Source organism: Arachis hypogaea, chromosome 14, assembly GCF_003086295.3.
Source record: "Arachis hypogaea cultivar Tifrunner chromosome 14, arahy.Tifrunner.gnm2.J5K5, whole genome shotgun sequence".
Classification (NCBI taxonomy): Eukaryota; Viridiplantae; Streptophyta; class Magnoliopsida; order Fabales; family Fabaceae; genus Arachis; species Arachis hypogaea.
Window position 1 is genome coordinate 21369258 of NC_092049.1, and position 21384 is coordinate 21390641.

Sequence of the window (21384 nt, forward strand, 5' to 3'; positions counted from 1 at the left end):
GATCAAGCAAGGAGAACGGGAGAGCCTCCGCAACTACATGGAGAGATTCAACAAAACATGCATGGATATTCAAAGCTTACCAACAGAGGCCGCCATCATGGGACTCATCAACGGCCTACGAGAGGGACCTTTTAGCCAATCTATATCAAAAAAGTACCCTACCTCCTTAGACGAAGTACAGGAGCGAGCAGAAAATTACATCAATATGGAAGAAAACGCTCGATTGGGAGAAACCTCAAAATCTGGGGTCCCCTACCGAGATAAAGACAAGGAATCCAAAAGGAAAGAAGATCGGCAAGGGGAGAAAATAAAAAATACCACAATTACACTCCTCTCAAGGTATCCCTAGTTGACGTATACAAAGAAGTCTGCCACACGGAGAAAATACCCCCAGCTCGGCCACTAAAAGGCAAAAGAGGGGGAGGAAATCGGAATGAGTATTGTGAATACCATCGAGTGCGAGGTCACTCCACCAATGAGTGATTCAATTTAAAGAACATCATAGAAAAGTTGGTGAGGGAAGGAAAACTAGATCGGTTTCTAGTAACCCGAGATGATGATCAAAGAAAGAGACGAAGGGACGAAGATATCGGACGAACCGCGCGATCACCTCGTACACCAGAAAGACACGTCCACATGATACATGGCAGATTCGCAGGGGGAGGAATCTCCAAATCATCTCGTAAAAGATATCTCAAAGAAGTATATCATGTCGAAGGAAAGGAGGAAGCACCCGACATCCCTGCAATCATGTTCACTAAAGAGGACGCATCTAGAATCATCTCGGGACACGACGACCCCATGGTCATTACCATCATACTGGCAAACACCAATCTCCAAGATCAAGGAAGCTCCGCCGACATCTTATTCAAAATAGCTTTTGACAAACTCGGTTTAGAAGACAAGGAGCTTAAGGCATACCCGAACAGTCTGTTCGGACTGGGAGATACCCCGGTACAACCATTAGGATACATATCACTACATACAACCTTCAAAAAGGGAACCAATCCAGGACCCTCAAAATAGACTACATTGTGGTCGACGTAAGTTCAACCTACAATGCTCTAATAGGTCGGACAACACTCAATCAACTCGGCGCAATAGTCTCGACCTCACATCTATGCATGAAATTCCCAACTACAGAAGGGATAGCTACAATAAAAGTAGATCAAAATATGGCGCGCCGCTGTTATAACGAAAGTGCAGCGGAGAAGAGTTCCATACAATTGAGCTTGGCGGAGTGCAGCGACGAGAGGAACTCTGTCCGCAGCCAGAAGGCGAGATAGAGAAGGTTCAGATCGGAGACACCTCGGACAAAACAACTAATATTGGAACAATCCTAAGAGGAGACTCAAAAGAATTACTGATACAATTCTTATGCGATAATGTCAATCTATTCACATGGAAAGCCGCAGACATGCCAGGCATAGACGCCAAGCTTATGTGCCACAAGTTGGCGGTCTATCCAGGATCTCGGCCGGTGCAGCAGAGACGAAGAAAACTTGGACCGGAGCGATCCCAAGCTGTGGAAGAGCAGGTACAGGCACTACTAGAGGCAGGATTCATAAGAGAATTCAAGTATCCACTATGGTTAGCCAACGTCGTCTTGGTGAAAAAATCAAATGGGAGGTGGCGAATGTGTACTGACTACACCGATCTCAACAAAGCCTGCCCAAAAGATCCTTACCCACTCCCAAGTATCGACGCTTTGGTAGATGCTTCCTCTGGATATAGATACCTCTCGTTTATGGACGCATACTCGGGATACAACCAAATCCCCATGTATCCACCAGATCAAGAAAAGACCTCATTTTTAACGCCGAAAGTAAATTACTGCTACATCGTGATGCCCTTCGGTCTCAAGAATGTGGGTGCTACTTATCAAAGGCTGATGAACAAAGTCTTCTCAAACCACATCGGAAAAATCATGGAAGTCTATGTGGACGACATGTTGATAAAGACATAAAGCGAAGACACATTACTGTCCGACCTGACTCAAGTGTTCGACACTATAAGGAAGCACGACATGCGACTCAATTCTGCAAAATGCACCTTTCCGATAGAAGCAGGCAAATTCCTAGGTTTCATGCTCACACAAAGAGGAATTGAAGCAAACCCGAATAAATGCCAAGCCATACTCAACATGAAGAGCCCCACCTGTGTCAAAGAAGTGCAGCAACTCAACGGGAGATTGGCCGCCCTATCCAGATTCTTAGCAGGGGCAGCGATAAGATCTCTCCCCTTCTATGCTACTTTAAGGAAGGGAAAGCAGTTCGATTGGACGACAGAATGTGAACAAGCCTTCCAAGACTTCAAGGAGTTCTTAGGACGGCCGCCTATCTTATCTCGACCACGAGAAGGAGAACCGCTCATATTATATCTCGCAGTAGGAAGCCGGGCAATAGCCTCAGCACTAGTCAGAGAAGAAAAAAGTGGGCAACAACCCGTCTACTTCATTAGCAAAGCGCTACAGGGATCCGAGCTGAACTACCAGAAGATAAAAAAGTTTGCCTATGCTCTCATTCTAATTCTCGACGACTTCGCCCGTACTTCTAGGCTCACACCATTAAGGTTCGAACCAACCAGCCCATAAAAGGAATACTGCAAAAAACAGATTTAGCAGGAAGAATTTTACAATGGGCAGTCGAGTTATCAGAATTTGACCTCTAATATGAAGCTCGGACGGCCATTAAATCACAGTATCTGGCCGACTTTATCGCAGAATTCACAGATGCCTTGGAAACCCCACAGAATGAAATCTCTACGTGGACGGTTCTTCAAATAAGACTGGAAGCGGCGCAGGCATGATAATAGAAAGCAACCAAGGAACCCAAGTTGAACTCTCCCTCAAGTTCGGGTTCCCGGCCTCAAACAACCAGGCGGAATATGAAGCGTTATTAGCCGGTTTGAAGCTGGCTACAGAGGTTGGAGCTCAAAAACTCAACATTTACAGCGATTCACAAGTAGTCACCTCGCAGATAATAAGGAGCTATCAAGCCAAAGATCCCACCATGAAAAAGTATTTGAATAAAACCAAGGAACAGCTCGGTAGACTCGGAAAATATAAGATCTGCCACATACCCCGCGAACAAAACGCCCGAGCTGACGCACTCTCAAAATTAGCCAGCACCAAACCAGGGGGCAACAATAGAAGCCTCATCCAGGAAATGCTACAGAACCCGTCAATCTCGGAAGAGGAAAAAATCCTAGCCATAACAAGTCAGGACCAAGGATGGATGACCCCCATAATTAACTACCTCAAAGCAGAGACACTCCCCACAGAGGAAAATGAGGCAAAGAGATTAAAAAGGGAGGCACAGTACTACACTATTATAAACAACATCCTGTACAAAAGAGGGATCTCAATACCGCTACTAAAATGTGTACCGACCAACAACACAAAGGAAGTGCTAGAAGAAGTACACGGCGGCATGTGTGATAAACCCATATTTTATGATATATTTTGTGCTTAGTTTGAGTGATTTATTCAATCCTTCACCCACTTATTCATGTTAATTGCATGGTTTTACTTTTCCTTCTTTATTATGTGATGTATGTGAAAAACATGTTTCCTATGCTTTTAAATTAATTATTTTAATCACCTTTAATTCCATTTGATGCCGTGATTAGTGTGTTGAGTAGTTTTCAGATCTTCTAAGGTAGGAATGACTTAAAGGATGGAAAGGAAACATACAAAAATGGAAGGAAAGCACAAAACGGAGCTTCTGAAGAAACTGGCATCCACGCGATCGCATGGGCGACGCGGACGCATGCCAAGCGCAAAGAAGCAGCGATGCGGCCGCATGACCGGCGTGATCGCACGCCTTAAGCAGAATGCACATGACGCGGTCGCATGACTGACGCGACCGCGTGGCAAGAAAAGCTCCGAACGACGCGACCGCGTGACCCATGCGGACGCGTGATAGAGGCCACGCACCAGAAATTGCAGAAAACGCTCCCAGCGATTTCTGAAGCCCTTTTTGGCCCAAATCCAAGTCCAGAAGGCATAGACCAGAGGTTATGAAGTGAGGGAATGCATCCATTCACAGTGTGTGACCACTTTAGTTTTAGTTTTCATGATTTAGATTTAGTTTAGAGAGAGAATCTCTCTCTCTTTAGGATTAGGATTTAGGACTTCTCTCTTTAGGAGTAACTCTCGATCCCAGGTTTTAATATTCATTTACTTTAAGCTTCCCTTTTACTTTTATTTATTGCTTTAATTGCTTGTTTACTTTTATAATTGAATTTATGAATACTCCCATGTTACAGATTACTATTTTGAATTAATGTTATTTGAGGTATTTCAGTTTAATATCGCTTTCTTTTATTTATGTTACTGTCATTCCCAATCTGAAGGCATTTTTATTTCGATAGATTTATTTTCCCCCCTTTTGGTCTTGGTTAAGAAATCAGTAACTCAGGAGCTATCAAACTCAAACATGATTGACAATTGTTATCTTTGTTAATTTGAGCTTCAATAATCCCAATATTTTCTTAGGAAATAAATAGGATTCGAAGATCAATTAATTAATCCCTTGACTTTCCTTTACTTTAGTAAAGGTTAACAAAGCGGAATTAAGATTCAATTATCATCATCTTTGATAAGGATAGCTAGGATATGACCTCTAATTTCTCATACCTTGCCAAAAGCTTATTTACAGTCATTTATTTAATTTACTTGCTATTTAAATTACTTGTTCTTCATTTACTTTATTTGTCATTTAATTCACTTGCTTCTCATCCTCTAAACCCTGATTTACAATCTTTATAGCCAATAATAAGAACATACTTCCCTGCAGTTCCTTGAGAAGACGACTCAAGGTTTGAATACTTTGGTTAACAATTTAAAAAGGGGTTTGTTACTTGTGACACCCAAAACGTTTGTACGAAGGGATTTCTGTTGGTTTAGAAACTATATCTACAACGCGACTATTTTTACAATTTCTTTACTAGCAAAAATCACGTTCGTCAATGTGCGGCAACCATCTCGGAGCACGAGCTCTTGCCAAAAAAGTACTCCGAGCGAGATTTTATTAGCCAACCCTACAGAAAGAAGCTATAGAATTTGTAAAGACATGTCCACCATGTCAGAAACATGCCAACTTCCATATCGCTCCGCCAGAAGAGCTCATCAGTGTAACCTCGCCCTGGCCATTTGCAAAATGGGGACTTGATCTTCTCGGACCCTTTCCCAAGGGATCAGGACAAGTAAAATTCCTTATAGTCGGAGTAGACTATTTTACAAAATGGATTGAGGCAGAGTCCCTAGCCAACGCCACCGCTCAAAGAAGCCGGAAATTCCTATACAGGAACATTGTCACGAGGTTCGGGGTTCCATACTCCATCACCACAGACAATGGCACTCAATTCACAGACGCAGGCTTCAGGAGACTAGTAGCCGACTTGAATATAAAGCACCAGTTCACCTCCATCGAACACCCTCAAGCCAATGGACAGGCCGAAGCTGCCAACAAAGTCATATTAGTTGGGTTGAAACGGAGACTACAAGATGCAAAGGGAGCTTGGGCCGAAGAACTTCCACAAGTCCTATGGGCATATCGAACAACGCCACACTCCACGACAAATGAATCACCCTTTCGACTAGCATATGGAGTGGAGGCAATGATCCTAGTAGAGATCGAGGAAGGGTCATCCAGAGTAGTCCACTACAATGAAGAGGCCAACTCTCAACTTCAGAAGGAAGAACTCGACCTACTACCTGAAATCCAGGAAAGAGCTCGGATCAGGGAAGAAGAACTAAAACATCAAATGGCTTCCAGATATAACCAGAAGGTAGTGCCGAAAAGTTTCACGGAGAACGATCTCATCCTAATCCGAAATGATATTGGAACAACTTGACCAGGAGAAGGAAAATTGGCAGCAAACTGGAAAGGACCCTACCGAGTTGTAAAAGTACTTGGGAAGGGCTACTACAGACTGTCCGAACTCGATGGACGAGAGCTTCCCAGATCATGGCACGCCTGCAACCTAATAAGGTACTACAGCTAGAAAAGTAAAAGATCTCACTATTGGATGCACTCTTTTTCCTGAAAAGGTATTTTAATGAGGCACCATGTCGAGACTCAAACACTATTTGACATAAAGGGATGAAAAATTTTCACATGTATATATTTTCACTTTCCTTTGAATAAAATATATATTTTAGATATTCTACAAGTATTCAAGACGCATTAATCTGAAGCATTCATTGTCCGATTATAAAGTAACAGATCGGCAGAAAGTGAATAACAGTTTCTGTTCCGAGGGTTACCTGAAACTGGAGGTCGATCTCGGATGAGATCTTTGGTACCGGTCGGAGATAACGTGTCCGGGGGGTACCTGCAAGGAACTCCGATGCTTAAGTTAGCACGGGTATTAGGCAGGTTTTTATGTAGAATCAGAGTATGAGTTATATCTGGATGCTCCAGTGTATTTATAGTAGTGTGGGCTGACCTTTTTGATAAGATAAGTTAGTTATCTTATCTTATCTTATCTTTATCTTGAGTGAAGTCAGCTTATCTTTAAGGGAACCGCCTTTATCTCTGTAGGCTTGAACTGCCTTTGGATTTGGGTCGTGTTCCTACATTTGGGCCTTTTCCTGGGCTCTCCTGTCGATTTGGCCGATCTCTTTAAGAAGAGGTCGGATAGTTGGACCTGAAGAGGTTAGTCGTTTTGCCACCAATCATCCCGGGTCGGACAGTTCGACCCAGGGTATGAACAGTGCCCCTGCTTTGAGCTCGGTTTTCTTTTTGAGGTCGAGTTCTTGACTTCGGTCCTTCTCTAATGAAGCCGAACTCAAGCATTTTGTCGATTCCTTTGTAGAAGCTTTTGAATGTAGAACGTTTTTCCTCTAAAAGCGCGCGCTTTTATATCGACGCTGTTTTGGGAATGCAAGCGGTTTTAATATCCGTATTTAATTGGCATTTAATTGCCCCGTTTCCCCTAACTTCTCTATTTTTTGAATTTTGCATTCAGGAAAACGGTTTCTTTCCTTCGCCCTTTTCGTAACTTCTTCACATTTCTTCTTTCACTCTCTCGCTTTCTGTCTTTTGCTTTCGCTTTTGCTTTCGTCGCTTGGCGTTTTTCTGGGTAGCCTTTGTCTCTGTGCTTCCACTCTTCCTCGCAGCTTCTTCCGTCTTCAGGTTAGTCTCATTTCGTATTTTCCTCGTTTGTTTTTGTCTTTGTGATGGGGTTTTCCTTTTGATATTCTTTTTGGAGAAAGTTTGGATCTTTCCGTTTTTTATCATGCTTGACTTTGTTGCATGCTCTGGAATTTCTTTGTTTTTTTGGTGCAAATCTTTTTCTTTTGCATGTTGCCGCCGTTTCTGTTTGTGCCTTGGCTGATGATTTTTTGCTTGATTTCAAAAGAAAGTTTTGCGCCTTTGTTGCTTGGTCTTTTTTGACATTTCTGATATACTGTAGAAGTAGTGTTTTTTGCTGGTAAACTGTAGAAATGTGGTCCTTTGCGTTTTTGCTTCCTTTGTTTTCTTTCTAGATTTTGTTTTGACGAGTGCTGGGATATAAGCCGTAGAAATAACTTGAAAACCTTGCTTGTTTACTGCCTCCAAGGGATGCCCCAAGACCTTTGTCTTGAGTCTTGGGGTTTTCCCTTTTTGTTTATCCGCCCGTCGAGATGTTTTGCCCTCTGTCCGAGATGTTTTTATGTAATCCATTCTTCCTTTCTTTTTGTAGGATTTAGTTGACCTCATGTCTTCCCAAAATAACGTAACAGAAATGTCTTCCCAGGTTCCTGCGGGTATGGCTAATTGGGTGGACTCCATGGTTCTTATGTGTGTCTCGCTGGTTGATTCCGAATTTTGTACTCAGCTTAGGCAGTTTCACAGTGTTTGTAGTAATTCTGGTGATGAGAAGAATTATGAACTTGTCCCTCCCTCTTCTGACGAGAGAGTCTGTTTTTCGACTCGAGTTTTTGACAATCGCCCCTTATTTTATGCTTACGATTTTTTCTTTGGTCAACTGGGTATTACTCTTCCTTTTACTCCATTTGAAACCGACTTGTTATGGTCTTGTAATGTTGCCCCTTCTCAACTTCACCCCAACTCCTGGGGTTTTATAAAAATTTTCCAGTTGCTGTGCGACGGTTTTGGTATTCCTGTTTCCCAATCTCTCTTTTTCTATTTGTTTGTTTTGACTAAGCCCGGTGTGGTAAAAAAGAAGTCAGCTTGGGTCTCCTTTCGTTCTACTCAAGGAAAGAAAGTTTTTTCCATGTTTGACGAGTCATTTCGTGACTTTAAGAACTACTTTTTCAAGGTCCGAGCTGTTGAAGGAGCTCGGCCCTTTTTTCTGGATGAAAATGACGAACCTGCCTTTTCCTTGGAATGACAAAAAGACGTGAGGGTCTCCCGGTATTCGTGGAAGATGTTGGATGAGGCTCAGCGGGCCTTTGTGACTATCTTGGAAGAACGCTGGGGTCAACCTCCCCATCTCGACACAAAGAAATTCCTAACCAATCCTTCTCTTCTTCAATCTGAACTGGGTATCTTGTGTTTCTTTTATGATTTTGTTTATGTTGCTTTGTAACTGTCTTTTCGGACTTGTCCGACTTGTAGCTGAATTTTCTGTTTTATTTGCAGAGGCAATGAAGAATAATGAATCCATGAAAGCTTATAAGAGGGCGACTGCTGCCAGAAATGCCGCTGCCCAGGCAGCTGGGGAAGGATCTTCCCAAGTGCGCGGGAAGCCATCGGTGCAGAGTTCTGCCAGGGTGAAGAAGGTGATCCCTACTCCCCGAGTTCATTTGGCAGATTCTCACGTCACCTCTGCTGCCCCTTCTGTTGCTCCTCCCAATAAAATACAAAAGACTGCTGAGCCTTTTGACCTCGATGCTCCTGATTTTAATGCCATTGAATTCGTGGATCAACAGATCGGCCCCTACGGTGCACTTTCCATGGACGATGTGTCCATCCTTCATCACTTGGATTTTATGGCTCGAAATCATGTTAAGATGGCGTACATGTCGGCTGCCATATATCGGACTGCTCAGAATCTCCCTCTCCATGCTACCAAGGCATTTATGGAAGAGGCGAAACAAGAATTCGACCGGATGAAGGGACTGAAGAAGGAGCTTGAGGTGAAGGTGGCTAAACTGGAAAAAGACTTGGAGAACGAGAAGGCGAGTTCTAAAGCGATGGCTGCTTCTTTGAGGTTGGCTGAAGATGCGGCCTTGATGCATAAGGATAGCTATGTTACATCCTATAGGGAGGGGAGGCGCCTGAGAGAGGAGCTTGACAATGCCCGGGAAGACTATGCTGAGCTCCAAGGTCATCTCGTTGGCAGCGTGACTGCTGCTTATGAGAACTTGAGAGAACAAGTTCGAATCATTGCTCCCGAGGCCAATCTTACCCTCTTTAGCTTGGATAATGTTGTCAGGGGTGGCAAGATTGTCCCTGATGATGAGGGTGATGACGATGAGGTGGTTCCTCCCCCTATGTTTTCTACCAAGGTGCCGACTTCTTCCGCTCCTCCAGTTGGGCCCGAGTTGGATTGCCAGATCCTGAACCGGGAGGATGGTACTGTAGATGCGGTGCCGATTCAGACTCGCCCTCCTCTCCTTGTTCTGATGCTGTTAAGAAGGCTCCTGATGCTGCCGAGAAGGCTTCTGATGCTTGTTGATCTTTTTCTTTGAAGTAGTTGGCCCGGCTTGTGGGAGTTTGAAAACTTTTTGCTGACATTTCTTAGTTGCTTTTTCTAGCAACTTTTTATTTTTGAAAAACAAACAATTAACTTGCCGTCTTTTGGATAGTAAGTGTTGGTGGCCTTTCGAGGCCTTATGACTCTGTAAAGAACAGGTTTTTTGGCTAGGCTTCCTCCTGCCAATGCTGACATCTTGCAGCCCGACCTCCTTGGGTTTTTGTTTTGTAGCTTGAATCTCCGTAGTTGTAGGGGTCCGACTTGTTTGGTTTTCTCGCTTTGTGTGTGTTCTTTAGCGCTCTGTAACCGATTTCTTTGCGTTGGTCCCCTGCTAAACTCTTTGGACCTTTGTCAGGTCTCTTTCGGGGATCACTTTTTACGATCTTCCCGTTTGTAGGAGATCAACTTCGTTAGGTCGACCTTTTCCAGGTTATTTTCGTAATCCTCTTTCTTGGACCTTTGTCAGATCTCTTTCAGGGATTACTTTTAGTAGTAGGAGTCCGACTTCATTATATCGGTCTCCTTTAAGTTATTTTTGTAATCCTCTTTCTTGGATCTTTGTCAGATCTCTTTCAGGGATTACTTTTATAACTTTTTAGTAGTAGGAGTCCGATTTCATTATATCGGTCTCCTTTAAGTTATTTTTGTAATCCTCTTTCTTGGATCTTTGTCAGATCTCTTTCAGGGATTACTTTTATAACTTTTTTAGTAGTAGGAGTCCGACTTCATTATATCGGTCTCCTTTAAGTTATTTTTGTAATCTTCTTTCTTGGATCTTTGTCAGATCTCTTTCAGGGATTACTTTTATAACTTTTTTAGTTGTAGGAGTCCGACTTCATTATATCGGTCTCCTTTAAGTTATTTTGTAATCCTCTTTCTTGGATCTTTGTTAGATCTCTTTCAGGGATTACTTTTATAACTTTTTTAGTAGTAGGAGTCCGACTTCATTATATCGGTCTCCTTTAAGTTATTTTTGTAATCCCCTTTCTTGGATCTTTGTCAGATCTCTTTCAGGGATTACTTTTATAACTTTTTTAGTAGTAGGAGTCCGACTTCATTATATCAGTCTCCTTTAAGTTATTTTTGTAATCCTCTTTCTTGGATCTTTGTCAGATCTCTTTCAGGGATTACTTTTATAACTTTTCATTTTGGGCTGACTTTGTCATGTCGAGCCCTTCTAGTTAAAGTAATCCTCTTTAATAGGGTTGGCCAGACCTTTTTCCAGGGTTTACTTATAACTTGGATTGACTTGGTCCGACTTCTCAACGTCGGCCAGTCTTTAAGTTATTATTTTAGCAATCCGTAAGACCTCGTCAGGTTCTTTTTTAGATCACTTTCGATAACTTCTTACATTATTCTGTGTTCATCTTTGCCGATTTGTAGAAAGTGGTTGTCATATCTAGATTGTCCTTTGGGTGAATCGCGTTTTCACCTTTATCGGACGGTTTGTCTTTATCGTGATCGTGCAGTGAAATTGTTTTTCACTTTCTGCCGATCTGTTGCTTTATAATCGGACGATGAATGCTTCAGATTAATGCGTCTTGAAATCTTTGTAGAGTATCTAAAATATATTTTATTTAAAGGAAAAGTGCAAATATATACATATGGGATTGTCTAAGTCTCAACTTGGTGCCTCGTTAAAAAACCTTTTCAAGAAAAAGAGTGCATCCAATGATGAGATCTTTTATCTTTTCTAACTGTAGTACCTTCTGAGGTTGCAGGCGTGCCATAACCTGGGAAGCTCTCGTCCATCGAGTTCAGACAGTCTGTAGTAGCCCTTTCCAAGTATTTCTACAACTCGGTAGGGTCATTTCCAGTTTGCTGCCAGCTTTCCCTCTCCTGGTCGAGTTGTTCCGATATCATTTCGGATTAGGATGAGATCATTTTCTATGAAACTTCTCGGCACTACCTTTTGATTATATCTGGAAGCCATTCTGCGTTTTAGAGCTTCTTCCCTGATCTGAGCTCTTTCTTGGATTTCGGGTAACAAGTCGAGCTCTTCTCTCTGAAGTTGGAAGTTTGCTTCCTCATTGTAGTGAACTATTCTGGGTGACCCTTCCTCAATCTCTATTGGAATCATCGCCTCTGTTTCGTATGCTAATCGGAAGGGGGATTCCTTCGTGGTGGAATGTGGCGTTGTTCGATATGCCCACAGGACCTGTGGGAGCTCTTCTGCCCAGGCTCCCTTTGCATCTTGTAATCTCCATTTTAATCCGGCCAATATGACTTTGTTAGCAGCTTTGGCCTGCCCATTGGCTTGTGGATGTTCGACGGAGGTGTACTGGTGCTTTATATTCAAGTCGGCTACTAGTTTTCTGAAGCCTGCATCTGTGAATTGGGTGCCATTGTCTGTGGTTATTGAATATGGAACCCCGAATCTTGTGACAATATTTCGATATAAGAATTTCTGGCTTCTTTGAGCGGTGGCATTGGCTAGGGGCTCTGCCTCGATCCACTTTGTAAAGTAATCTACTCCCACTATGAGAAATTTAACTTGTCCTGATCCCTGTGGAAAGGGGCCGAGAAGATCGAGTCCCCATTTTGCAAACAGCCAAGGCGAAGTCACGCTGATGAGCTCTTCTGGCGGGGCGATGTGAAAGTTGGCATGTTTTTGACATGGTGGACATGTCTTTACAAATTCTGTGGCTTCTTTCTGTAGAGTTGGCCAATAAAATCCCGCCCGGAGTACTTTTTTGGCGAGAGCTCGTGCTCCGAGATGATTGCCACAAATGCCGCCGTGTATTTCTTCTAGCACTTCCCTTGTGTTGGAGGTTGGCACGCATTTTAGTAAAGGTATTGAGATTCCTCTTTTGTACAGGATGTTGTTTATGATGGTGTAGTACTGTGCCTCCCTTTTTAACTTCTTTGCCTCCTTTTCTTCTGTGAGGAGTGTTCCTTCTTTGAGGTAGTTGATTTTGGGGGTCATCCATCCTTGGTCCTGACTTGTTATGGCCAGGACTTTTTCCTCTTCCGAGATTGACGGGTTTTGCAACATTTCCTGAATGAGGCTTCTATTGTTGCCCCCTGGTTTGGTGCTGGCTAGTTTTGAGAGTGCATCAGCTCGGGCATTTTGTTCGCGGGGTATGTGGCAGATCTTATATTCCCCGACTTGTCCGAGTAGTTCCTTGGTTTTATCCAAATATTTTTTCATGGTGGGGTCTTTGGCTTGGTAGCTCCCTATTATTTGTGATGTGACCACTTGTGAATCGCTGTAAATGTTGAGTTTTTGAGCTCCGACCTCTTTAGCCAGCTTCAAACCAGCTAATAATGCTTCATATTCTGCTTGGTTATTGGAGGCCGGGAACCCGAACTTGAGGGAGAGCTCAACTTGGGTTCCTTGGTTGCTTTCTATTATCACGCCAGCACCGCTTCCAGTTTTATTTGAGGAACCGTCCACGTAGAGATTCCATTCTGTGGGAGTTTTCAGGGTATCTGTGAATTCTGCGATGAAGTCGGCCAGATACTGTGATTTGATGGCCGTCCGAGCTTCATATTGGAGGTCGAATTCTGACAACTCGACTGCCCATTGTAAAATTCTGCCTGCTAAATCTGTTTTCTGCAATATTCCTTTTATGGGCTGATTAGTTCTAACCTTAATGGTGTGAGCCTGGAAGTACGGGCGGAGTCATCGAGATGTTAGGATGAGAGTATAGGCAAATTTTCTATTTTCTGGTACTTCAGCTCGGATCCTTGTAGTGCTTTGCTAATGAAGTAGACGGGTTGTTGCCCATTCTCGTCTTCTCTGACTAATGCTGAGGCTATCGCCCGGCTTCCTACTACGAGATATAATATGAATGGTTCTCCTTCTCGTGGTCGAGATAGGACAGGTGGCCGTCCTAAGAACTCCTTGAAGTCTCGGAAAGCTTGTTCACATTCTGTCGTCCATTCGAACTATTTTCCCTTTCTTAAAGTAGCATAGAAGGGGAGAGATCTTATCGCAGCTCCTGCTAAGAATTGGGATAGGGCGGCCAATCTACCGTTGAGTTGTTGTACTTCTTTGACGCAGGTTGGGCTCTTCATGTTGAGTATAGCTTGACATTTGTCTGGATTCGCTTTAATTCCCCTTTGTGTGAACATGAAACCCAAGAATTTGCCTGCTTCAACTGCGAAGGTGAATTTTGCGGGGTTGAGTCGCATGTTATGCTTCCTTATAGTGTCAAACACTTGAGCCAGGTCGGACAATAATGTATCTTCGGTTTGTGTTTTTATCAACATGTCGTCCACATAGACTTCCATGATTTTTCCGATGTGATCTGAGAAGACTTTATTCATTAGCCTTTGATAAGTAGCTCCCGCGTTCTTGAGACCGAAAGGCATCACGATGTAGCAGTAGTTCGCCTTTGGTGTTAAGAATGAGGTCTTTTCTTAATCTGGTGGATACATGGGGATTTGGTTGTATCCCAAATAGGCGTCCATAAACGAGAGGTATCTATATCCGGAGGAAGCATCTACCAGAGCGTCAATACTTGGGAGTGGGTATGGATCTTTTGGGCAGGCTCTGTTGAGATCGGTGTAATCGGTACACATGCGCCACTTCCCGTTTGATTTTTTCACCAAGACGATGTTGGCTAGCCATAGTGGGTACTTGACTTCTCTTATGAATCCTGCCTCCAGTAACATTTGTACTTGTTCTTCCATAGCTTGGGATCGTTCTGGTCCGAGTTTTCTTCGCTTCTGCTGCACCGGCCGAGATCCTGGATAGACCGCCAACTTGTGGCACATTAGCTCGGGGTCTATGCCTGGCATGTCTGCGGCTTTCCATGCGAAGAGGTCGACATTATCTCGTAAGAATTGTATCAGTAATTCTTTTGAGTCTCCTCTTAGGACCGTGCCGATATTAGTCGTTTTGTCCGAGGTGTCTCCAATCTGAACCTTCTCTACCTCACCTTCTGGGTGCGGACGAAGTTCTTCTCGATGCTGAGCTCCGCCAAGCTCAATTGTATGAAACTCTTCTCCTCTGCCTTTGAGGTTTAAGCTCTCGTTATAACAGCGACGTGCCATCTTTTGATCTGCTTTTATCGTGGCTATCCCCTCTGCAGTTGGGAATTTCATGCATAGATGCGATGTTGTTACTATTGCGCCGAGTTGATTGAGTGTTGTCCGACCTATGAGAGCATTGTAGGCTGAACTTACGTTGACCACAATGTAGTCTATTTTGAGGGTCCTAGATTGGTTCCCTTTTCCAAAAGTTGTGTGTAGCGATACGTATCCCAGCGGTTGTATCGGAGTGTCTCCTAGTCCAAACAGATTGTTCAGGTATGCTCTAAGTTCCTTTTCGTCTAAACCGAGCTTGTCGAAGGCTGTTTTGAATAAGATGTCGGCAGAACTCCCTTGGTCTATTAGTGTGCGGTGTAGATTGGTGTTTGCCAGTATAATAGTGATGACCATGGGATCGTCGTGTCCCGAGATGATGCCGGATGCGTCCTCTTTAGTAAATGTTATCGCCGGGATGTCGGGTGTTTCCTCCTTTCCCTCAACATGATATATTTCTTTGAGATATCTCTTTCGGGATAATTTGGAGATCCCACCTCCTGTGAATCCGCCGTGTATCATGTGTACATGTCTTTCTGGTGTCCGCGGTGACCGTTCAGCTCGTCCATCATCTTCATCTCTTCGTCTTTTTCTTTGGTCATCATCCCGGGTAGCCAGAAATCGATCTAATTTTCCTTCTCTTACCAATTTTTCGATGATATTTTTCAAGTCGAAGCACTCGTTGGTAGAATGCCCTTGAATTCGATGATATTCACAATATTCCTTCCGGTTTCCTCCTCCCCTTTTGCCTTTGAGTGGCCGCGCTGGGTGGATATTTTCTGTATGGCAGACTTCTTTGTACACGTCGACCAGGGATGCTTTGAGAGGAGTGTAGTTGTGGTATTTTTTGATTTTCTCACCCTGTCGATCTTCTTTTCTTTTGGAGTCCTTGTCTTTGTCTCGGTAGGAGGCCCCAGATTATGAGATTTCTCCTAGCCGAGCATTCTCTTCCATGTTGATGTATTTTTCTGCTCACTCCTGGACTTCGTCTAAGGAGGTAGGATACTTTTTTGATATAGATTGGCTGAAAGGTCCCTCTCGTAAGCCATTGATAAGCCCCATGATGGCGGCCTCTGTTGGTAAACTTTGTATGTCCATGCATGTTTTGTTGAATCTTTCCATATAGTTGCGGAGGCTCTCCCGATCTCCTTGTTTGATCCCTAGTAAGCTGGGTGCGTGCTTGGCCTTATCTTTCTGGATGGAGAATCTGGCCAGGAACTTTTTGGCCAGGTTGTCGAAGTTTGAGATGAACTTCAGAGGTAAGTTGTCGAACCATCTGATCGCCATTTTCGTGAGAGTTGTTGGAAAAGCTTTGCAGCAAACGGCATCTGAGGCATCGGTAAGGTACATTCCGCTTCTGAAATTGCTGAGATGATGGTTGGGATCTGTAGTGCCATCATACAAAACCATATCCGGGAGCTTGAAATCTTTTGGGATTTTGGTCTTCATGATTTTCCTAGTGAATGGATCCTGTTCTTTGCGTGAATTTTCCTCAGGAGTGGTCCGAGGAGCTTTTGATTTGAGGTCGGCCTCTAATTGCTGTAGTTTTTCTTCTAGTTCTCGACGTCGCCGTACCTCTCTTTGTAGATCCTTTCCGATCTCCCGTTGTTGCTGGGTTTCTTTCTCTAGTTGCTTTAAGCGATCTTGAAGTGCTTCCATGGCTCCCGGATTTTGTGAGTTTTTGTCCCGGTTGGATTCCGGAGTATCCTTTAGCATAGTGTCCGCGTTCTTGTGCGGTGTTCTGTTCTCCAGATCCGAGTCGTGGTCGTTGTCATGGCCGTCCGCCATGGTTTTGGGATGACTTTCAGGTTCCCCGGCAACGGCGCCAATGTTTCGAGGGTTACCTAAAACTGGAGGTCGATCTCGGATGAGATCTTTGGTACCGGTCGGAGATAACGTGTCCAGTTGGCTGGTGGCGGCCGGAGCTGTTGTGTTTGACTTGTTGGATTTGCTGCGCTGCTGATCCTTGGCCACCGGAGGGTGGGGGGTACCTGCAAGGAACTCCGATACTTAAGTTAGCACGGGTCTTAGGCAGGTTTTTATGTAGAATCAGAGTATGAGTTATACTTGGATGCTCTAGTGTATTTATAGTAGTGTGGGCTGACCTTTCTGATAAGATAAGTTAGTTATCTTATCTTATCTTATCTTTATCTTGAGTGAAGTTAGCTTATCTTTAAGGGAACCGCCTTTATCTCTGTAGGCTTGAACTGCCTTTGGATTTGGGTCGTGTGATGCCAAGGCATCTTAGGCTAGTTTCACTAGTATTTTTCTGTTAGTTTTAGTGGTTTTATACATTTTCTTGAGCTTAAAGTAACCAAGAATGGTTAAAAGAAGAACAAAGCAATGAACCATCCAAACAGTATGATTTTGATGCAAATTCCATGAGTTTGTAGTTATATTACTTGAATGCTATGAATGGAAGATTTCTCATGAAATTTTGCAAGACTTTGATGCAATTGTTTGGATGATTTCAGGGAAGAAGAGGCTAGGCAAAGAAGCAACAAAGTCAATAAAGGAAGCTTGAGTATCACATGTGGAGTTTAAGTTCCAGTTTAAGCCTAAACTGGAGCTTAAACGCCAGAATCATGAAGGCTAAGAAATGCTGAAACTGAAGTTTAACCTCCAGTTTAACCTTAAACTGGAGGTTAAACGCCAGAAGTGAGAAGAGCACCAAGGGGGGCAGTTCCACGTTTAACCTCCAGTTTAACCTTAAACTGGAGGTTAAACGCCAGAAAGGGGAAAAGCACCAGGGAGCCATTTCCACGTTTAAGCTCCAGTTTGACCTTAAACTGGAGCTTAAACGTGTTCGACCAAGTTTCTCCTCCAGGGTTGCTTTCTCCATTTCCACGTTTAAGCTCCAGTTTAACCTTAAACTGGAGCTTAAACGTGTTCGACACCTCCAGGGCTACCTTTCTCCTCTTCCACGTTTAAGCTCCAGTTTAACCTTAAACTGGAGCTTAAACGTGTTCGACCTCCAGGATGGCTTTCTCCTCTTCCACGTTTAAGCTCCAGTTTAACCTTAAACTGGAGCTTAAACGTGTTCGACCTCCAGGATGGCTTTCTCCTCTTCCACGTTTAAGCTCCAGTTTAACCTTAAACTGGAGCTTAAACGTGTTCGACCTCCAGGGCTGCCCCTCCTATCTCCACGTTTAAGCTTCAGTTTAACCTTAAACTGAAGCTTAAACGTGTTCGACTACATGACTCTCCAGGGCTGCCTTCTTCCATTTCCACGTTTAAGCTTCAGTTTAACCTTAAACTGAAGCTTAAACGTGCTTCTACAAAAGGCTTCACTGGAAGTGTCTGGCGTTTAAGCTGCAGTTTAAGCTTAAACTGCAACTTAAACGCCACTCTTGGAAAAGGTTTCTAGGCCAAAAATATTGCGGTTTAAGTTAGTCTTTAAGCACAAACATTAACTTAAACTTACTCTGGCATGAAACCCAATTGAATATCATGGTTTATGGGATTGGGCCTGAAGGATTGATGAGTCTGAAATTTCAATTTGTTGAGTCATGTATTATTATTTGATTATCACTAAGTTGGCTCAATGAATGTTACAGATTTTGGATCAACAGCCTCATCAAGATTATGGATCATAAACCCAAAGCAAAAGGAAAGCAGGGAGAGGCCTCAAAGCCCAAGAAACACAACAGAAGCTCAATATAGAAAGTGTATAAATAGGATAGAATTGAAGTTAGGAAGGACTTTTACTTTGACTTTTAGCTAGTTTTCATATCTTTGTAATTGAATTCAGAGCTATGACTCACTAAACCCCCTTTCATTGGGTTAGGGAGCTCTATTGTAATTCAATGAATCAATAATAGTTTATCTTCTTCTTCAATCTTTTCTCTTGAATTTTGTTAGAAAGCTTCTCGATCTAATTCCATTAGGTAGTTGTCTTGGGAAAGAAACTACCCATAATTGGAATCCTTCGGAACCTTGGGAAAGGAATGGAGGATTCATGCTAGAGAAGCTTTCTCACAGTGAATTGGATTGGGGTTTGGATGGATATTGTGACATGTAATCTTACCAAATTGTGGTTCATGAAACTGTGTGGTATAATCAGTGATCGAGCATCATCTCTTCTTATGAACATTTAAACCAAGGGATTGGGAATTTGTTCGTTTTTAGAGAGAATTGGTGAGCCAAGGGATTGGGATCCAATCATATAAGATTGCCAAGCAAAATTCAATGAACGCATTGCTTGAGGAGGAGATAAATATGTTTTGATTCGGAGATCTCAATATCTCCTATAACCCAATGAATTTCCCATTTCTGATTTCCACTTTCTCTTTACATTCTGCAATTACATTCATGCAATCACCCCCATTTCCTTTTAATTTCAGCAATCTAGCTTCTGCTCTTTACTTCATGCAATTTAAGATTCCGCCATTTAAATTTCTTGTCATTTACTTTTCCCGCCAATTTTACATTCCGCAATTCTCATCTAAATCTTGATTCCGCTCAACTAGAACACACTTCTAATCCGAATTGCTCACTCAACCAATCCTTGTGGGATTCGACCTCACTCTATTGTGAGTTTTTACTTGACGATAACCGGTGCACTTGCCGGAAGGAATTTTGCCGATCGTGCAATTTCCTAAATCGTAGCATAACTAGTTTATGCGCATCAAGTTTATGGCGCCGTTGCCGGGGATTGGTTTTCGATTGACAATTCTCAAATTGGAAGTTAACTAGATTGAGCATTTTTCTTGCTTTGTTAATTCTGTTCAAGTTACTTGTTGAATTTTAATTTCTGCACTCGGTTACATGCTTTCTTTCTTTATGCCTTTAAATTCAAGCAACTAACTCACTGACTCACTAACTGTTTGAATTAAGTCCTCAATTGCTCTAACCATACTCTTCCATTAACCAAGAGTATTTCACTTGTTGTTTGCCTGTGCTGTGTTCTTGTATGACAGGTAGGAGAGGAGAGACATCAACTCCTCCATATACCGAACCAGAGAGGACCCTTCATAGACTGAGAAGGGAAGCAAGAGGGAAGAGAGTACTGGGAGAAGAGGAATCTGAAGGAGAATCTGAGGACAATTTTGAGGAAGCTTTAGATCTCAACATGGATAGAGAAGTTCACAACCATGAGAGAGCTGATGGAAACAATGCCATTCCTGAGAGGAGGGTTCTTAGTTCATACATAAACCCAACCTTTGGGAATTGTGGTAGCAGCATCCAGAAACCACCCATTCAGGCCAACAATTTTGAGCTCAAACCACAGCTAATATCACTTGTGGAGAATCATTGTTCATTTGGTGGAAGTGCTAATGAAGACCCAAACCAACATCTCACAAAATTCCTGAGAATTTGTGACACTGTGAAGTCCAATGGAGTCCAGGAAGATGCATATAAACTGCTTTTGTTCCCATTTTCACTTAGGGACAAGGCAGCTAAGTGGCTGGAATCATTCCCAAGGGGGAGCCTAACAACCTGGGATGAGGTGGAAAGCAAGTTTCTGGCACGTTTCTGGCACGTTTCTACCCCCCACAAAAGGTCAATAGGCTTCGATCTGAGGTTCAGACGTTTAGACAACAAGATGGTGAAACTCTCTACGAGGCATGGGAGAGATTCAAGGATTTGACAAGGAAATGCCCACCAGACATGTTCCATGACTGGGTGCAATTGCATATTTTCTATGATGGACTCTCTTATGAATCAAGGAAGGCTGTAGACCATTCATCAGGAGGTTCATTGAACAGGAAAAAGACTGTGGAAGAAGCCATTGAAGTGATTGAGACAGTGGCTGAGAATGAGTACTACTATGCATCAGAGAGGCACAACACTAAGGGAGTCATGGAGCTGAACCATGTTGATACAATTCTAGCCCAAAACAAGGTGTTTGCCAAGCAACTAGCAGAACTTACCAGGCAATTAGAAACAAAGCAAGTAGCTGCAATACACACACAAGATCAAGAGGAAGTAAGCATTGAAGGAGGTGATTGGGAAGAGGCCAACTATGTGGGAAACCAACAAAGGCAATCATATGATCCACATTCCAACACTTACAACCCAGGATGGAAAAATCACCCAAACTTTGGGTGGGGGAACCAACAAACCCAACCATAAAACCCCAAACCTTACAACCACAACCAACATAACAATTCCACATACCAAAACCCCAACCAAAGATCATACCAAGCCACACAAAACACTTACTCTCAACCACCATATCATGGCCAAAATAATCAACCTACCCAACCTAATCCGAACCAACAATTTCAAGATCAATTAAACCGGATAGAAGGAATGATGGCAACCATGAGTCAAGACATAATTGAATTGAAAAGCTTCAGGGATGATGTGAGAACTACCTTAAGAAACCATGGTGAAAAACTCAAGAGGATGGAATCTCAAGTAGGAGAGCTATCTCAACAGGCCCCCAAATCAACTGCAGTGTTCCCTAGTGACACAGAAAAGAATCCTAAAGGGGAACAAAAGAGAGTAAGATGGGAAGAATGCAAGGCCATCACCATATTGAAGGAAGTCTCAGAAGAAGAAGGAATCAGGCCCTCAGAGCAGGAGCCAGAAATCTTGAAGGAAGGTGTGGAAGAAGCTAAGCAGGAAAGTGAAACTGAGCAAGCCAAGGAACTGCAAAAAGGCACGATGAAAACATACCAACCAAAAGCACCATTTCCTCAGAGGTTAGGAGGAGGTGAAAAAGGGAAAACCTATTCAAGGTTTTTAGAGACATTT

General features: G+C 43.1%; 1 non-coding gene across 1 annotated transcript; it reads right to left on the reverse strand.

Annotated features, from left to right (window-relative positions):
- Positions 1-20190: 20190 nt before the first annotated feature.
- On the reverse strand, positions 20191-20294 carry LOC112746438 (small nucleolar RNA R71). The gene has a single exon (XR_003174323.1). It is a non-coding gene; the product is annotated as a small nucleolar RNA R71 (small nucleolar RNA).
- Between the last annotated feature and the right edge of the window lie 1090 nt (positions 20295-21384).